Raw genomic sequence first — 18,321 nt, 5'->3', positions numbered from 1 at the left:
TTAACCTTCCTGAATAATGTTTATGGTATTTGTTGTTATTTCTAATCTGTTTGCTTTTCTCGGAACACTTTTTGTCATTCCTATTGACGCACACGTGCGTAACTTCATGCCTATAAAAAGAATTTTTGAACAAAAGTTTGCGGATCTATTTATTACATTCCATGATTTTGAATGACCCCCAATAAGAATAATCGGTGGAGAAATATGCGTTATTGCTGCATTATTGCTCTGTTTTGGTCAATCCAATGCTATGAATCACCATTCATGATGCCATAACTGTTTTAGTTCTATGTACAGCTTGTCCCTATCTACATAGCTGCCAAAGTAATTTTGTTTGTGATAAATGGAATTACTTATGACTTCTTGGATACAATGAATAATTAGCAAATAAATCTGAAATAACAGTTTATGTTTGAACATTTTCTTAACGATAAAAAAAGTGGTTTTTGAGATAGCGAACTAATTCTCGGTTCTACCTGCTAACGAATATTTCCTCACTAAGTGTCGTCAAATTTTAATATAGCAGTTTCATGCCGGTTTGAGAGCTCGACTCGGTCAATAAGCCCTTAGGCACACACTTACGAGAAATCAAAGAAGAAATGGATTGTGCTAGAATCAACAGATAGGAGGCGACACTTAAGCTCAGCTTTAAGGGAATGATGCGATAGTGTAATGGGTCAATTCGCATATATGCTGAAGGTCATTTACATCCATACATTCATAGAACCGTTTGAGCCCTCACACCCCTCCTGGCGCCGTGGCGCAGCGATTAAGCGATGCGCCACTACCTTGCGGTGGCAGGTGATCCTTGTGGTAGGCCTTGTGCAAACCAGGCTGCTCTTCGTGAGCGACCAATGATTACTTTACTGCCACCTGCGACGGTGGGTAGTTTGCACACTATTTAGTGTACAGATCGAGATGACAGCGCAAGGTCAAGTGACCTTGATGGCCCACCTGCCTCATATAGTTTGCTCTCTGTGTTCCACCTGTCAGAGTCACTCCCACAATTTTTCGCTCGCAACGTGGACACTGACAACGCCGACAACGCGGTCTTTAACAATATCGCATTAAAACATAAATAAAATTGGCTAGCAAGGATATCGCTTCTGACCAAATGCAGTGCCTATGAAATTTGGAAGCTAATTTCTATATTAATGTAGCGTGCATTAACATCAAACACTAGGTTAAAAAGTAGTGCTTGTAGCGCTTGTAGCGCTTGTTTTATTTTTGTTTCCCCATACAAACCATTTTGTCTAAATGTACTCGATGCATAGCACTTAAATTTTGTATCAAAATAGAAACGGCTGTGCAATTTAATCGGTGATAGCAAAAACTCGTTTAGGAAGTTTTTATTTCGCGAAGTTATGAAGTTTTTTTTCCAGAAAAATAAAAATTGACGCGCTATTGATTGGGGTCACAGCTATGTAGAAGGTATTGACAGAAATTTAAGGAAACTTTAGTTTCCAAACGCCTCATAGTTCTCGAGAAAAAGGCATACAAACCTCCATAACTGCTGTTTTCAGAAAAGTGCCTATAAATCTGAAAATTTAAAGCCTTCGTTCGAAGGGACTGCCACAAGGGATGAAGAAACAGCATTTTTGAAATCGCAAAGGCCCAAGTGTATTATAATTGGAGAAACCTGAAAGAATCGCTATCAGACGGCCTGCAAATCTAAAAATCAATTTATTTCACAGTTTCCGCAGTGGCTCAGTTATGGCGCTCTGCTGCTAACCCGAGAGACGCGGGTTCAATCCCGGCCGCGGCGGTCGAATTTCGATGGAGGCGAATTTTAGAGGCCCGTGTACTGTGCGATGTCAGTCCACGCTAAAGAACCCTAGGTGGTCGAAATTTCCGGAGCCCTTCACTACGGCGTCCCTCACAGCCTGAATCACTTTGGGACGTTAAACGCCCCCAAACCACAAAACAATTTATTTGACAATGAAATGTTTGTGCAAAAAATGCAAATAAAGCTTTTGAAAACTCCCGCCATACCACTGTGCATGAGAACAAAAAATGTCGAAATAGCATTTTTCAAGTCGCGAATATCAAAGTGCAATGTGGTGTGGTTTATGGTTTGGTTTGTTAGGGTTTAACGTCCCAAAGTGACTAAGGCTATGAGAGACGCCGTAGTGGAGGGCTCCGGAAATTTCGAACACCTGGGGTTCTTTAACGTGCACTGACATCGCACAGTACAGGGCCTCTAGAATTTCTCCTCCAAAGAAATTCAACCGCCACGGCAGGGATCGAACCCGCGTCTTTCGGGTCAGCAGCCGAGCACCATAACCAGTGAGCCACCGCGGCGGCCAAAGTGCAATATAATATATGCTCTATGAGAAGGTTGTAAAATCTAAGAATTAAATGTTTTTGCCAAAAAAGTCTCATTCTTCCTTAGGCACATTGCAAATGGCCATGTGGAGCAAGTATTCTTCCTCAGCAGAACTGAAGAGCGTGTTTCAATGGGCATTTTGGATTCAGACCATTTCTGACTGGAGACCGATGGCTTCCAGCTCCTTCGCTGATTTAAAGAATTGCTCCGGATCACCGATTGAAATGTTTAATCAAGTAAACTTGCTGTCTTTTTTATTGCAATCATTTTATTTTCATGGGTGTGTTAAGGAGCTGAAACACGATAGTCTTGAGGACTTGGTGGGAAATGCCTGGCGGCAGCTAGAGCGCTCACGGCACTGCTGCGACCAGTTCATAGATGCTGGCTACTCAGGCCGGATGAAGAGCAAGGTGCATTTGTTGGCCGAGTAGGCGGTAGAAGTAACCGCCACACGGGTCTGTATTTTGCTCACATATGTGCACCAATGTGTTCTCTATAAAGCTTCGTGTGCGCATATCATTCTCACTGATGATGTGAAGATAGCCTGTGGCCTTTATTGTCTACCTATGAAAATCCTCGAGAAGCATACTGATCCGTCGAAGTTTCTTTCCATGCCTACAATCCTGGGGGCGGCAAAAATTTTTCCACGACGCGGTGGCTCGGTGGTTACGGCACTCGGCTGCTGACCCGAAAGACGCGGGTTCGATCCCGGCCGCGGCGGCTGAATTTCGATGGAGGCAAAATTCTAGAGGCCCGTGTACTGTGCGATGTCAGTGCTCATTAAAGAACCCCAGGTGGTCGAAATTTTCGGAGCCCTTCACTACGGCGTCCCTCATAGCCTAAGTCGCTTTGGGACGTTAAACCCCAATAAACCAAACCAAACCAAATACCCACTTGATCCCTGCTCGCTATTCTGGCGGTTCCTGCGCAGATGGACGTAAAACCACTGTTGTACTCATTATTCAATGATATTGTGTATTTGTTTCCGGAATACTTTTTCACTGCCTTTATCCTACCATAAAATGTGTTGGTTATAGGAAGGTGCACAGAAGCAAGTTTTTTAGATGGACATAGAAGAAAGACAAATGAGTGAAAAGAAGATCACGAACTGTGTTCGAGTTCAAGACTTGTTTATGGGGTTTAGCGTCCCAAAGCGACTCAGGCTATGAGAGACGCCGTAGTGAAGGTCTCCGGATAATTTCGACCACCTGGGGTTCTTTAACGTGCACTGACATCGCACAGTACACGGGCCTCTAGAATTTCGTCTCCATCTAAATGCGACCACCGCGGCCGGGATCGAACGCGCGTCTTTTGGGTGAGCAGCCGAGCGCCACAACCATTGAGCCACCACGGCGGCTCCTGTTCAGTTTCAAGAGAGAAAAGCAACACGTGAGAAGCGTAATATAAGCAATCAAAGCGCGCCGATCGACGGCGCTACCCTCTCTCTTGTCGCCCTTAACTCTTGCCAACAGCAGCATCATCCCGTCCTCTTTCAAAGGCACAATTGTCATGACAATGATACGACACTCTAGTACTTTCCTCCTGTCTCTAATGGAAGAATGGACGCTGATGTCAGGATTGGCTAGAGAATGGTAAGTATACGAATTTTACTACTCCTGACAATACACTGACAATACACGAGTAGGCTAAAATGACGCTGAAAGAAATTGTTCAGAAGGCTGACATGTGTCCACAAAGAATTGAACTGGGCACACTGATAGCAACACACGTGCTTGGGGGTCTAAGAGAACAGAATCTCGGCCATTCTCGGCCATGCTCAGTTTAAAGCTAAAAACATTTGAGATAGGGCGCTGAAAAGAGCTAGGGCCTCTCGAACGATGTGGAAGCTATTGTGTACGGTTGTAAATGTTCGAGATAAACCTTGTTGCATCTCGAGTCACGAAGTGACAACGCCATGTGGCAGGGGCTTTGTGCTTTAACAAACAAACAGCACAAAGCGTCGCGGCAATATATGAGACAACGGTCGAGCAACGAGAATTTTGCCAGGTGTATTGCGTGGGTGTCTTTGTGCGCACACGTCCAAATACGTCTGGCTCTCCCGGCGTACGTAGGCAGGTGTCATGGTCCTATGGAATATATGGCACATTTTCTGTGGGGGCCAGTTCGGGAAAGATGATTGGTGAAGCACGCCATTAGGCTTTGTTTACGTCGATAGTGTTTCCTACGACGTGTCGGAGAAGAGCGCGCGCGCCATTTGCTGGTTTGAGTGCTATCGATGAGATAGTGCTCTCCTGTTCTTCCCGTAGTTACTGCAGTTCCGGTAGAGGCATGCAGCAGCCTTCGTGCCATCGGGAGATTGTGACACGTTTGAAGGATGAAAGGTCTTGCCGGCGGCTGTTAGCATCAGTAGAGGTCTGATGTGCCTATTGCTAGCTGTGGGCCCTGTAAATGCTTCCGGTGATTGAGTGTGCTTCTCCCACAATATCTGGTTCAGTTCACGTACTCCCGGACCCTAAGAATCCTATCAAGAATCATACTTCCACGAGCTGCAGCTGGAGCATTCAGAAAAATTTCTGGTGACGTCGAAACTGAGTGATAATGCGGCCCTTTCTCCTACCCACAAAGCGTCAATGCAGGCGTCAACTGTGCGCACCCGTGGCGATGGAAGTCCACCTCCCAGCTGCTCCACCTACTAGTCACTACCCCACTAGCGAGGAGTATGCCTTCGCACGCACCGACACCTTCTATCCATCTTTATAGCCCTTTTTAGCGAAACTTTCACCACCCAGAAGCGTCATCCACTCACCCAACCCTGCCTCCAGAATTTCCACTCATCGCCAACCCACCTACCTCACTCTACAGAGAATTCTGTTTTTATCTGAAGGATTTTAAAAAATTCCTGGCAGCAAACTACTGGCCTAATCGAGAGCAAACTTCGCTCACTGGGTAGCATATTATGGTCTACATTCTTTGAGAAGTAGTTAAACGTCGGTACTTGCCTACATATTCCGAAATTAAGAAAAACTACTGTCAACTGTGAGTAAAGCTGACGCAGACGCGAGCTAAGCAGCTGGTTAGACAGGGCGCGCCATCTGCCGAAAGGCGAGGCAAACGACGTCCCGGCTCAGTTGTGTGGGAGGGTAGCGCGCTTGCTTCGAAGATGCGGCTAGTAAGGCCGTCGAAATGAATGCGACAAGAGAGTCGTCGCTAACACTCGCCTTACGGCAGATGGCACGTCCAGTCAAAGGAGCTGCTTGGCTCGCGTCGGCGACAGCTTTACTCGCAGTTGGCAGCAGTTTTTTCTTAATTTCAGGAAATGCAGGCAAGTACCGACGTTTAATTACGTCTCAAATAACGTAGACCATAATATGCTACCCGTGAGCGAAGTTTGCTCTCGATTAGCCAGTAGTTTGCTCACAGGAATTTTTTTTAAATCCTCCAGATAAAAACGGAATTCTGTGTACATATGTCTTTTGCCACCTAAAAGCCTACTCAGGAGCCTAGCGAAATAGCGACTGCAAATGAAATTGAAAGGCTCAGTGGGGAAGCCGGTTGCTCACCTGAGTCACTACTCTAATACAACCTCCCGCCCGCGCAGTCCAGCGAGGGAGTTGTCAACGAACCCCCCGCCGCTACCCTCGACCACCTCAGCACGCCTCCTCTAGCTGCTGAAGGAGCTACCTAGTACCCACCAAACCGCCCGCGCCTGCTTTCACCTTCCTGAAAAATTATGTTTTGTATTTGCAGATTCGTCTTAGAGTAAACTATTCTTTACAGTGAAAGCCTTATAGCAATCATCGAGGCTAATTCCAACTGTGAGCGCAGCTTTCCCGTCTGGTGTTTCTAGACGTACTTGCCACTTTTTTAGCACTGCCGTAGACAGACTGTGCTTACTTACTTTACACACTTAATTAGAACTAAGATATACCCTCCATCTTTATATACCCCGTCTCTTTTCCCCTGCGCAGGCTACGAAGAAAGTACTTTCCTCTCTTTGACCTTTCAGACTTTTCTGCTTTTCGCTTCCTTTCTTTTGATGAAAAAATAATAGCTAGCAATGAATGGCTTGTTCTGTCTGTTTAAACCCCTCATTCTTTCACGCTGTTTTTGAAATATATCATTACCAGAAACGTATAGCTTTTCAAACTTCTCTAATTATGTGCACATATTCACGCTCTCTTCGACGCAAAAAAAATCGCACAAGTAGCCTGAAAATTGGATTTAGATTTCTTCTCAGATATGCGATGCTGTACTGGCTTCTGTACTTTGAGATTTTTATTGCAGGTGGTAAAAACCCCGACATTTAGGAAGCCCTGTGAAGCAATGGCTGACTGGCCGGTGTTTTCTATTAGGATAACGCAAACATGTGCTTAATCGGTTTTGTACAGAGTGCGTTTTCCCTACATCTTAAAAAACCGGTTTTGAAGTATTTATCATATGATGCCCAAGTAGCACTTTCATTAAGGCAGCCAGTTTTCATTATTGCCTTAATGTGATAGTGGGCGCCTTGTTGTTTCATTTTGGAAATGATATGCACCTCGTTTCGACTAGTAGTTGTTCTTGAATCTAATCGTGTAGTTAGTGTACCACTTAACCACTTAGGTCTGCAGTGAAGCTCGGCCCACACTCAGCGTCCGCGCTGAGAATTCCTCCAAGGCGAAAGAGTAGTCCGATGTTTAAACGTTTTTTTTACCTAAAGAAGAAGGCTATCATAAGAAAGATTATGAGGTCTAGAATTTTGATACGTGGATTATTTGATATAGTCAAACATTAAAAAACTGATTTCTTTACCTGCTGCGATTGGCCTGCGGAGTAACAAAGAACGCTGGATGGATGGATGATAATGGCTTTACCCTTTGTATCGGGCCGTAGCTTTCGCCACCTAGCCTATACGCCGTGGACCACGGCCCAGTGTTAGCAACTGATATTTTTTTTTAATTTGTATCCTAGTATGAATTAACGCTGACAAAATGAACATTTTTGTCACGTAAGTAAAAGATAAATTTTTCATCGTTAACTATATTCACCGGCTCTTCAGTATATCATCTCCGGATGTGAAATATGTGTCGCAAATTCTTATAATTACATAGCTATCGGCTATTTTTTTTTGTGAACTCTGCACATATTTCAAAGTTTAGCACCGGCTCAAATCACGTACGTATTTAGCTTTCTTACCGTCCGATTTGTATTCTGTTGTAGGCGAAACTAATGAGCTTTTCACTGCTTGTGTTTCGGCTACTGCGATTCGGATGCGCAATTTAAGGCATTGATCAATCCATCCTATCTTTGAACCTTGAATCCATCTGAAATCACGTAGCACAATTCATTCTTTCCGTTTCGGCATTGCACACTAGCGTGACAAAGGTCGAATGGAAGCCAATTTAATTCATGTGATTAAACTGTAAATTAGCAAGATTGCTTCTATCCTATAACTTTTATACGTCGCAACTTTGCAACCTTGTCCTGAAGCCGGCTGAAACCTTTCATACCGCCTTAAAGTTACAGTTGACCCATTGCCACGAAGTGTCGAAATTTATAACTGCTTTCTGACGACATGCAAAGGCTGAAGATGCAGGCGTCGAGACGCCATGCAGCACTTTCCACTTGCACATAGAAAGCAATATATTCAAACTTATACTTCACTACGCAAACAAGCAACCTGCCGTATAACACGTCATTATTCGTTAAAAAAAGTTAAAATTCCGAAAATAAAGGCACTAGCTTGACGGACACTTAAAGATAGCTGCCTTATATTTCTTGCTAAAAGTTTCATCGGATGGAACCAATTCACTGTCAACATCTTGGAGCAGTTTACGAAATCAGGAAAAGAAATTAAAAAAACTATAAAATTTGCTTTGTTGTCGCTCTGTGTGTGTGCTCATCGTTTCAAAAGAGTGGGAGTCAATATTTTCAGGATTTAGGGGTATATCAGTGTTTCAAACAACACTGTGCAATGGTTGCTAACGCATATTCATTGTTTATTATTGCAGTCAAAACGAGACAACGCCGACAGCTTTATTTCAGATTATCTGTGTTCAGGTTTCTTCTTCCGCCTTAATCGACGCGTTACTACCCACTCGGTGAATGATCTGGATCATCGAAAAAGAGTCGAGACATGACGTCTGCGACTTCTCGTGCATTGCCGTCATCCGCTCTGGCAAATAATGCCATCAGGGCCACTGCGAAGATGGGAACAAATTTTTTTTTTTGGAGCGAACGACAAGGTAGGGAAGTTAGTGAGCTATAAACCATCCGCTAGTGTTTCCCTCTCTCCATTGCACAGAGATAGCAGGCCCATCGAAGGAAGGCTGTTCGGCAATTAGAAAAATTACTCCGTACTTGTTAATCGGAAAACGTGTATATTTATCACTAGCAGCGTTGCCTTTGGGAGGTGAAGCAGAAAACACGTTTTGGGAGCCGCTTTGTTCGTTTTTTTTTAACCACTCTGCAAGTTAGTTTAGAAGGTTCACATGTAATATGTTTCTTGTCTTTCAGTTGAAACTACAGTTTGATGAACAACATGCAGTTATATATTATGACAGCCTGGTTTCGAGACTTGCGCCTGTTATCAATCTTCAGCTATCACTATATTGATGGGCTACGAAGGATGAAAGATGCTGCAGCCGGAAGGGAACGCCACTCTAGAGCCGCTAATAATATGTCGACGCAGCCCGTATTTGGCGCTCACTAGATGCGGCAACAACTATTATTTCTTGCTGCAGGACATTATGGCCTGCGGTTTGAAGCGTACTTATCCATGGTTTGTTGTAGTGGGGTATGCCGATGAAACCGCAGTCAGAATGCTTAGTGTGACAAGCCCTCGTGGTTGTCCTTTAGAGTCTTACTGTCTGATTTCTAGAGTAACCGTCGCTTTCAATTAGCAGTGAGAGCTCGTTGAGAAGTGACATGCATAGTTGGCTTAGTTGTCTGCTGAGTCTATCGAAACTGAACTGTTATTGCCGCCACATGGCATTGCCGTAACACCAATGCTGCGTTTTGGGTGCCACCAACCACGAGCATGGGTCTTGACATTTGGTGACCCTTTTTCTGCTTACGCACTTACATCTAAAACATATGCGACGGGCATGACTACACGTTGCCGAAAGATGATAGAGATAGATGCTACGTAGAGCTAGAAACTGCGTTTAAGTCGTTAACGGTAAGTTGTCATTTTGGCGCCCCAGTGCAGTTACATTCGGTTTTCAGTGGACAGATTTAGAATCTCGTGATATAGTTAAGAACATCATCATTTAAGCCGCCCGTAGCTAGTGTTTTCTGCCAGGCATAGCCCATTTCTGACGCCCCCTGAAACGCTAATGCCTCTTATACTGTGGTTTCGCAGAAAAATACCACGAAACTGTAGAGCTCTGGTCTGTTGCCAGGCAGAGCTTAGCAGCAAAATAGTACGGTGCAGCTGCATTGCTTCGCAGGAAGCAAAGCACTGGCTTTTGCCTGCGGGTAGCGCGAGGCCGTTGAGGTATCGCTGCTGGTCAAAGAGGTGGAGCGTGAAGGGTGCGTGAACATTGTGACATGTTTGCGAGGAAGTAGACAAAGCTGGTTGGTCACTTAATGCGCGTTGGCTTCTTGCGTCAAAACGTAAGAACGTTTATGCTTCGCTGCGTGCACAGACCAGACAACTTCTCTATGTAGCCGGTTACGATAGATAGAGGTTCGCTGCTGGCGGAAGCATTATTCAGAAGGACTCCGTGCAGTCCTTGAGTTAGTTGCAGTAGAAGAAAGCGCTAGTCTTATGGATAAAGTTAGTGTTAGGTTGAGACGGAAGGACAGGGTTAAGGGTGAAATTACTGCCGTCACTACTTCGCCTCGAAGAAGGCCGAAAATGGTGGCGTTTAATTTATTTTCTCCTTTCATGCATCAGTGCTCTACAAGGCTAACACGCTAGATTTTTGCCCCAGTCCTTTTGTCTCCCTACTTTATGAAGCAAGAAACGAAACTTGGGAACTTGAAAACATGCAGTAATGGACAGTAATGTGGGAGCGGCGGTACGGCATCGGTCATGTCGCTCAAACATGTGTGGATTACCTTGCAGATGCTGCCGCTTGTGATTGCCTATCAAGGAATGAGCTATAGACTACCCGCCTTGCCTGAATCATCGTTCATCATGCAAAGTGACGTCACCGAGGAAAGCTTTTGGAAACAACCCGCCAGGGGCACGTCGTCTGAAACTGGGCTTATAAAGGCGTCCCTGCATGGCTCCGTCTTCAGTGGGAGCGGCGGTACGGCATCGGTCATGTCGCTCAAACATGTGTGGATTACCTTGCAGATGCTGCCGCTTGTGATTGCCTATCAAGGAATGAGCTATAGACTACCCGCCTTGCCTGAATCATCGTTCATCATGCAAAGTGACGTCACCGAGGAAAGCTTTTGGAAACAACCCGCCAGGGGCACGTCGTCTGAAACTGGGCTTATAAAGGCGTCCCTGCATGGCTCCGTCTTCAGTGGGAGCGGCGGTACGGCATCGGTCATGTCGCTCAAACATGTGTGGATTACCTTGCAGGTTGGATATTATACTTCTGTATCACATTTTCGCACAAGTGATCCTTTTCTTGTAGTACTGCCGCTCCCAGTGAACGTTTTTGAAATGCTCAGTGTGGTATTGTCGCATCTTTCTCATCTTTCTCTTTTGCTATCCGGGGACATCGAAACCAATCCGGGGCCAACAACAGAGGAGTTATTGCAGCTAATCCTGGATAAGCAGACGGATATGGAAGCTAGACTAACTGGAACTGAAAAAAAATTGGAATCCTTTTCTGAGCTATGCGTTAAGCTAACTACTCTTGAAAGTACTGTTGAACACCTATACCGCACAGTCGACCAGCAACAACAAAGACTAATTGAATTGGAAGATAGAGCGCGTAGAAATAATCTGATAGTTTATGGTGTTCCGGAGGGAAATACGGAAACAAGACAGGATATTGAACATAAAGTGTTGAAAGGAATATTCTCTGACACTCTTGGTGTTACTGTTTCTTCGGTGGAGCGAATTCACAGGATTGGTCATAAGAAAAAAGATGAACACAGGCCCGTAATTATGAGGCTATATGACTATAATGAAAAAGCAGCTATATTTAAACAATGTAGCAAACTGAAAGGGTCCGGCTATAGTGTCTCTGACGACTACTCTCGCGAAACGTCACAAAAAAGGTCATTGCTTTGGCGTTCGGCAAAAAATGATAAGCGCGAAGGTGCGAAGATTAAGCTGGTCCATGATAAACTTTTTATCGATGGTACCGCTTACACGTGGGATTCGCGAACTGGCATGCGTGTCCGGCTCACGAACAACCAAGACGGTAAATCGCCCAGCCTTGAATGACGGGGGAAGGGCGAGCCGAGAATGCCGTATGCAAAATCCCGAAGCGAAGTACCTTGCATCACGGTTTTAAATGTGAATTCTCGCAGTTTACTGAACAAAATCGTTAACTTCAACTGGCTTATTGAAACGCACCACCCTTCCATTATTTGTGTGACAGAAACATGGCTCAACAACTCAATCTTAGACGAAGAATTTGTTCCGCCTGGTTATTGCGTCTTACGAAAAGACAGATCGTCCAGTCGCGGAGGCGGTGTGGCCTTATTTCTTAAAAGTAGCATCAACTTTTCCTCGCTACCCGATGTTCCAGAGACTGAGTCCGTCTGGTGCAAAATTCATACTTCCTTCTCGACGTTGGTTATAGGTGTTATTTATCGTCCTCCAAATGCTGATTACAATGTGTTTCCAGCTCTGAATGATTATATTGCAACCCATAGATTACATAACCACAAAATGGTTTTGTGTGGTGACTTCAATTTGCCTTACATAAATTGGGCCTCACTTGTGTCGACTGGTCGGGACAAGGCACAATGTGACTCGCTCATCGACATAGCCGTATCTTTCGATTTGTCACAAGTTGTCCAATCTCCTACGCGTGGTGACTCTATACTCGATCTTGTGCTTTTGAACGAGCAGTTGTTACAGTGTGGGTTCAAATGCGAGGTCACTGATGGCCTTTCCGATCACAAAGCAGTCGTTCTTAATTTGAACATCGCACCTGAACCCAAAAGACCTGAATACAAGATGGTTACTGACTTCTCTCGTGCCGATGATAACATGATACTTGGCTCTTTGGCGTCAAATTTTGATGATTTTTTCTTTAGTAGTGATCAATGCAATGTTGATACGCTGGTCGAACAATTTTATAAAGTTGTGCATGACTGTCTGTGTAAGTTCGTCCCCAAGAAATGTGTCAAGAGAAACCCCACGCATATATGGTACAACAGGGAAATCATCCAACTTATACGCCGCATAAAGAGGCTTCGCAACCGGTGTAAATCACGGCATAAAAGTGATGCTGGGCTTCTTGTTTCCTTGAAAACGACTCTGTGAACTAAAATGCACGACGCTAAGAAATTTTATTATGAGAACACGCTAACAACATTTATGAAATTCAACCCATCCAAATTCTGGAAAACAATTACTCCGTCCGGTCGCTGTTCTTCATCATTTGTTGTTAATGATAAACCATGTTCTAACCCTTCAGTTATCTCCGAAGCTTTTAATAATTACTTTAGATCGGTATCTGAGAGTGACAATGGCACTACACCAACATTTAGTTTAGTCACTGAATTGCCGTCCTTCCCGAAGTTGGATATAACATACAATGGAGTTCTTAATCTACTGTTACAAATTGACGCGACGAAAAGCGCTGGAGCCGATGGTATACCCAATATGTTTCTAAAAAAGTATCCTGAGTGGTGTGCCCGCTACCTGACTGTGATTTTCCGAAAGTCCCTTCTATCCGAAACCGTTCCACAAGTCTGGAAAATAGCTAATGTAGTACCAGTATTTAAGTCCGGTAATAAACAATGCCTCTCCAATTATAGACCAATTTCCTTATTGTGTACTTGTTGCAAGGTATTAGAGCACATTATTCATAAACATATCGTGTCGTACTTGTCTAACAACAATCTTCTCTGTAATAATCAGCATGGTTTCCGGGCTGGGTTCTCCACACTAACGCAGTTAATTGAATTCTCACACGACATTGCATCATGCTTAAATAACCGCGGTCAGCTGGACGCCATTTTTATTGACTACTCCAAAGCTTTCGATTTGGTTTCTCATAGTAAACTCATTACTAAACTTGGCGCTTTTCTCAAAGGAACTCACGGCGTTCCACTACTAGGCTTGATCAAGGACTATTTACGGTTAAGATCCCAGTTTGTCACCTTCAATCACTCTCAATCAGCGTCTGTCTCTGTAACATCTGGCGTCCCGCAGGGATCAGTTCTAGGGCCACTTCTATTTCTCATCTACATTAATGACGTCGTCCAGATAACTGCTAACACACCTGTTAAAATTCGTCTATATGCAGATGACTGCGTTCTGTATTCAAACATAAGTAATGCATGCGACCAGCTAATTTTAAATAATGTGTTTTCTTCATTCTGTGCTTGGAGCAACACATGGCAGATGAAGATAAATTTCAGTAAAACTGTGTCGATGACATTCACTAACAAGAAGAATCCTTTGCGTTTTTCGTACACTAACAGCACTCATCAACTAACGCACGTAAACGAGTTCAAGTACCTAGGAGTAACCTTTTGTTCTAACTTAAATTGGTCAAAACACGTCGATTTAACTTGCTCCAAGGCACTGAAGAAACTCGGATTTTTAAAACGCACCTTAAAGGATTCGACTAAAAACTGTAAGTTGACGGCGTACAAATCTCTGGTAAGGCCTGTGCTTGAATACGCCTCGGCAGTCTGGTCACCGCACTTCGCTAAAGACATCACTAAACTAGAAAATGTGCAGAATAAAGCAATAAGATTTATATATAAACGTTATGACCGCCAGTTCTCTCCCACAGCTCATGCCCGCACCTTATCACTTGACACACTTCAACACAGACGCATATGTGATCGCCTTATCACTCTTCACAAGATCATCAACAAATGCATTTATGTTGACGCCCCGCTTTTCTTTTCTTTCGCTAGTTCTTCAGCACGTGTCACTCGCCGTACTAACCCGCTTAACATTGTGCCGTTTATGCCGTTTTTGGACTCTTTCAAATATTCATTTTTTCCTTCGACAGTGGAGCTATGGAATAATTTGGATATTACATTACGTCAGATGTCTGTTGACCGCTTTGCTCAAGAATTGTCTAATCATGTATTTTCTTATTAATAGCACACTTTTGTTTATGTTTGTTTGTTTGTTTATGTTTATGCACTATCCTACTGTTTTATCTGTTTTCCATCCTATGTACCACTCCTGCAATGTCCCAACTGGGATAGCAGTATTTGTAAATAAATAAATAAATAAAAGTTTGCGGGATACAAATTCGCAGAAACAAAATTTACTGGTGCGAGGTCAGGAAGAGTAGTCAACTTAAATGCATGGGAAACATAAGGAGACAAGCGTGCTACATCTGCTGCAAAAATACAATCTGCCTTTCTAGTGAGGCAACGCAGAAATAATTTGTTTTTCGCAAATCTGCATCCCGCAAAATTTTATCTATGACTTTGTGGAGGACAGTGTTGAGGTCGCCCAGGAGGCGACCACGGCCACGTTTATTTGAGGCTGCCTGAGAAGAGATAGCGACAGAGCAGCGGCGGCAGCGTCCGGCGAGGCCGAAGTCCAGAGCGTTTTCTCGCTGCGCGAGCAGGCGTTCTCCTCCGCGTGCCCACCGCTTCGTTCTCTTCCGCGTGCCGATACGGTGGCGCTACAGATCGAGGCCCCCACCCAGCACCAACGAGCAGTTTGTGCGAAAAGAACCGAAAACTCTAAAGGAGAGCGTTCAACAAAAAACAAAAACAAACAGGGCAAGAAAGGCCGATCAGTTCAGGTCGGTAGTCCAGGAAGGGAGCCGGGCGGTGGAACCACTCTCAGGCGGGCGAGCCTCGCTGCTTCGCAACAGGCGAGGGAGGCAGAAAGGGGAAGGTGAGGACAGGGGCAGAAGACATGAAAAGTCACCGAGGAAGCGTCGACGAGTTGGTCGTAAACCAGTCTTGAGGGAAACGGGTAGTGCTGAAAGTTTGCTCGAGGATGGCCTGAAGATAAACGAATGTACAGATCTGCGAGCGTGTGAAGTGCGTCGCCCCAACGGGTGTGATAGATGGTGTCTCCTGTGGCAGCAGCAGCGATAGTAGCAGAGACGATGGCGCAGGCGCTTGAGGTGGCGAGACAACGGCAAGGTAGGCGAAAGCGGAGCGAGAAATGGGCCGCTCTCATCAGACGGGAAAGCCGTGACCGCTTCGGTACTGACCGCTGTGATTCGAGGAGGATGGCACAAGTCCGGCACAAGAGCGTGGAAGAAACAGGTTGCTCTTGTGCTCCGCCCACAGGCGGTGCTGGATGGGGCCCGGCCAAAAGCGTCCATGTCGCAAGCATGCCACCACATTCGGCGACTGTCTCGTTTGTCGCAGAGGCAGAGTCCCTTGCGAAGCCGCCAGATGACTAGGGAGCCGTGGGAAGCATTGCGGGTTGCGCATTACCAGCGACAGGGTCCTGGTGTGGCGTGCATGCGTGCCCCGCGACAGGAAAGACAGATGGGATCACCGGGGAGAGCCATGAGGGTACAGGCGAACATGTGACGAGGAGCGGGGCTGCGCCGTAGGTCGGGTTACTTTCCGAAGAGGTGGGGCACGTGTCGAAAAAGACCTCTTCTAGTGGTGGTCACAGGGCAGGCACCACAGCTGGCAAGCAGGGCTGGGCAGGAGCCGTGGGACGGGTGCTCGCACGTGGATCGGCGTCTAGAGCCGAAGCTTGTTGTACCATGTGGGATGCAGGGCGGGGAAGGTTTGCGCCGAAAAACTTGGAGAAGGCGTCCTTCAAGTCATCGTAAGGGTGTTAACCCGGCGGCGGAAGGTCAAGCTGGGAAAAGAGATCGGCGGGCAACTCCCTTTTCACGAGGAGGTACCGCCAGATCTGTGATCGGACGCCGTTCACGTGTAGCTGAGCGTCCACTTGCAGAAACCAAACTACTGGGCTGTGCGGGCGCAACGGCCACAGCTGTAGACGTGAAGGGTCGAGAAGCTTGGGTGGCTGCCACTCGTCTTGAGCCAGGTCCTTGGCGAGAGGGCAGGAATTCGAGGGTGCGGTCGTTGTTAAAGCAACCGGGCCGGAGACGCTGGACTGGGGCGGCAGAGTACTGGCCAGTGACGGTTGCGGCGTGCTGTTTCTCGAGGATGCAGCCGGAGACGAGTGCGATGCTGGTGCGGGCGCAGGCGCTGGCGGTGGCGAAAGCGAGTCCGCTTCATCATGGAGCGGCAGCGGGTAGTATGATGCGCCGTAGTAGACGAGGACGGCAGCGCGCAACTCGTCGTAGGGCCGGCATCCCGAGGCAGGGCAGGCGAGTCGGCAGAGGAGGTCAGGCGGGAGAATGTCGCAAAGGACTGCGTGTTTAAACGGCTGGATGGTAATGCCGTTCAAGTACATCGCAGCCTCCAGTTGGGCGAACCACCCGCCGACGCCTGCAGGCCGGAACGCTGGGAGCGGGGGGTTGAAATCCAGGTCTTGCCAGCCTGCCATGCTGGGACACCGCTGGGATAGAAGGCGCGGCTCTCCGGGTCACCACGATGTGGAGGACAGTGTTGAGGTCGCCCAGGAGGCGACCACGGCCACGTTTATTTGAGGCTGCCTGAGAAGAGATAGCGACAGAGCAGCGGCGGCAGCGTCCGGCGAGGCCGAAGTACAGAGCGTTCTCAGCGCGAGCCAGCGTTCTCCTCCGCGTGCCCACCGCTTCGTTCTCTTCCGTGTGCCGATACGGTGGCGCTACAACTTTACACTGTGCTTAATGCACCGCTTGCAATTCTGCGCAGAAATCGTCGCGTAGATGTTCGGCTTGCTAATTCAGGTATTCAAAAGAGCTAGGAAGCAGATGAAGGCATGCTGCAGAAGAGAACCTCTATTTAGCACGTGAGATCATAAATCAAAGCACTCAGAAAGCACAGGGGGCAGGTGTTGTAATCGCCCACTGTTTGTTTGCGGCATTCCAGTGAATACTTTATTAATGATTGAGGAGATGGACCAATTTTTTGGCGGCATCCGATATTTTTTTTCTAAATCTAGGGCATTCTACTCAGGAAACAAGCACAGATGGTAGGCCTACGGACGCGCCTGGTATGGACCTGAGGTGAATCTCACCTTAGGCATAAGACTAGGCTCTAGCTCAATGACCCAAATCCAGTGCGACGAATCTCCCCGCTATTTAACGGAGTATATGTTCCAACGACTGACGAAAAGACAGGACCCTTTTTCATAGATGCGCGCTTTTATGTATGATGTCTACTGAATTGGCCAATTGAAGCGGTTTGTACTTTGCCTTTCGCATATCTAAAACACATTCACCGGGGACTCTAAATGGCTTCTAGGGATGGCAAATTCACTTCGATGACGCAACACTCATATTGCTGCCCTGTTCATAATGCCATTAGGAAGCGAGGTTTCACTTAAGTCGTTTGTGCTGCTCAATACCTAAACATTGTTGTTATTCTGCGTGTATATTCCCTGTATGCCGGAGTGCGAAGCTGAATTCTTTATAGAGTTTGTTTTTTTCCTAGTCAGCAGCTGTGTTTCATCCACCAACTTAGTGCAATACTAATCTATTGGCTAAGGAACGCAAAACAATGTTGGCCAGGAAAGGAAAAGGAAGTGGGAGACACTTTTTTTACAAGATTTGCCTGCATAACCTTTGCTATGCACACTTTTGATCTAGCTTTATTTAGAAGACAGCCTAGTCAACTACTGAGCCAGCGGCTTACTCACCTAAAAGCGCGAGCAATAACCCCTGCACTGAAGTAAATTCTATGTCTGTTGTTTACCAGCGAAAAGCTAGAAAGAAAGACAGATTAAATGAAATCTTTAGTACTTTCAAAAAGAACACCACCAGGAAATTAAGCACTTAAAAGCACGCCTTTTGGAAATGTCAGTCACATTTGTAAACTGAGCATCCGCTTATTATTGTTTTAGCCTCTTTTCTGTGTAAGGAATAAGTTTCTAATGGTTCACGAAAGATTGTTCCGATCGGTGTTGA

The sequence above is a fragment of the Amblyomma mixtum genome, chromosome 4 (assembly GCF_055824585.1).
Source record: "Amblyomma mixtum isolate Tamu chromosome 4, ASM5582458v1, whole genome shotgun sequence".
In the NCBI taxonomy this organism is placed as follows: domain Eukaryota; kingdom Metazoa; phylum Arthropoda; class Arachnida; order Ixodida; family Ixodidae; genus Amblyomma; species Amblyomma mixtum.
Note: the sequence above shows the minus strand (reverse complement) of the source record.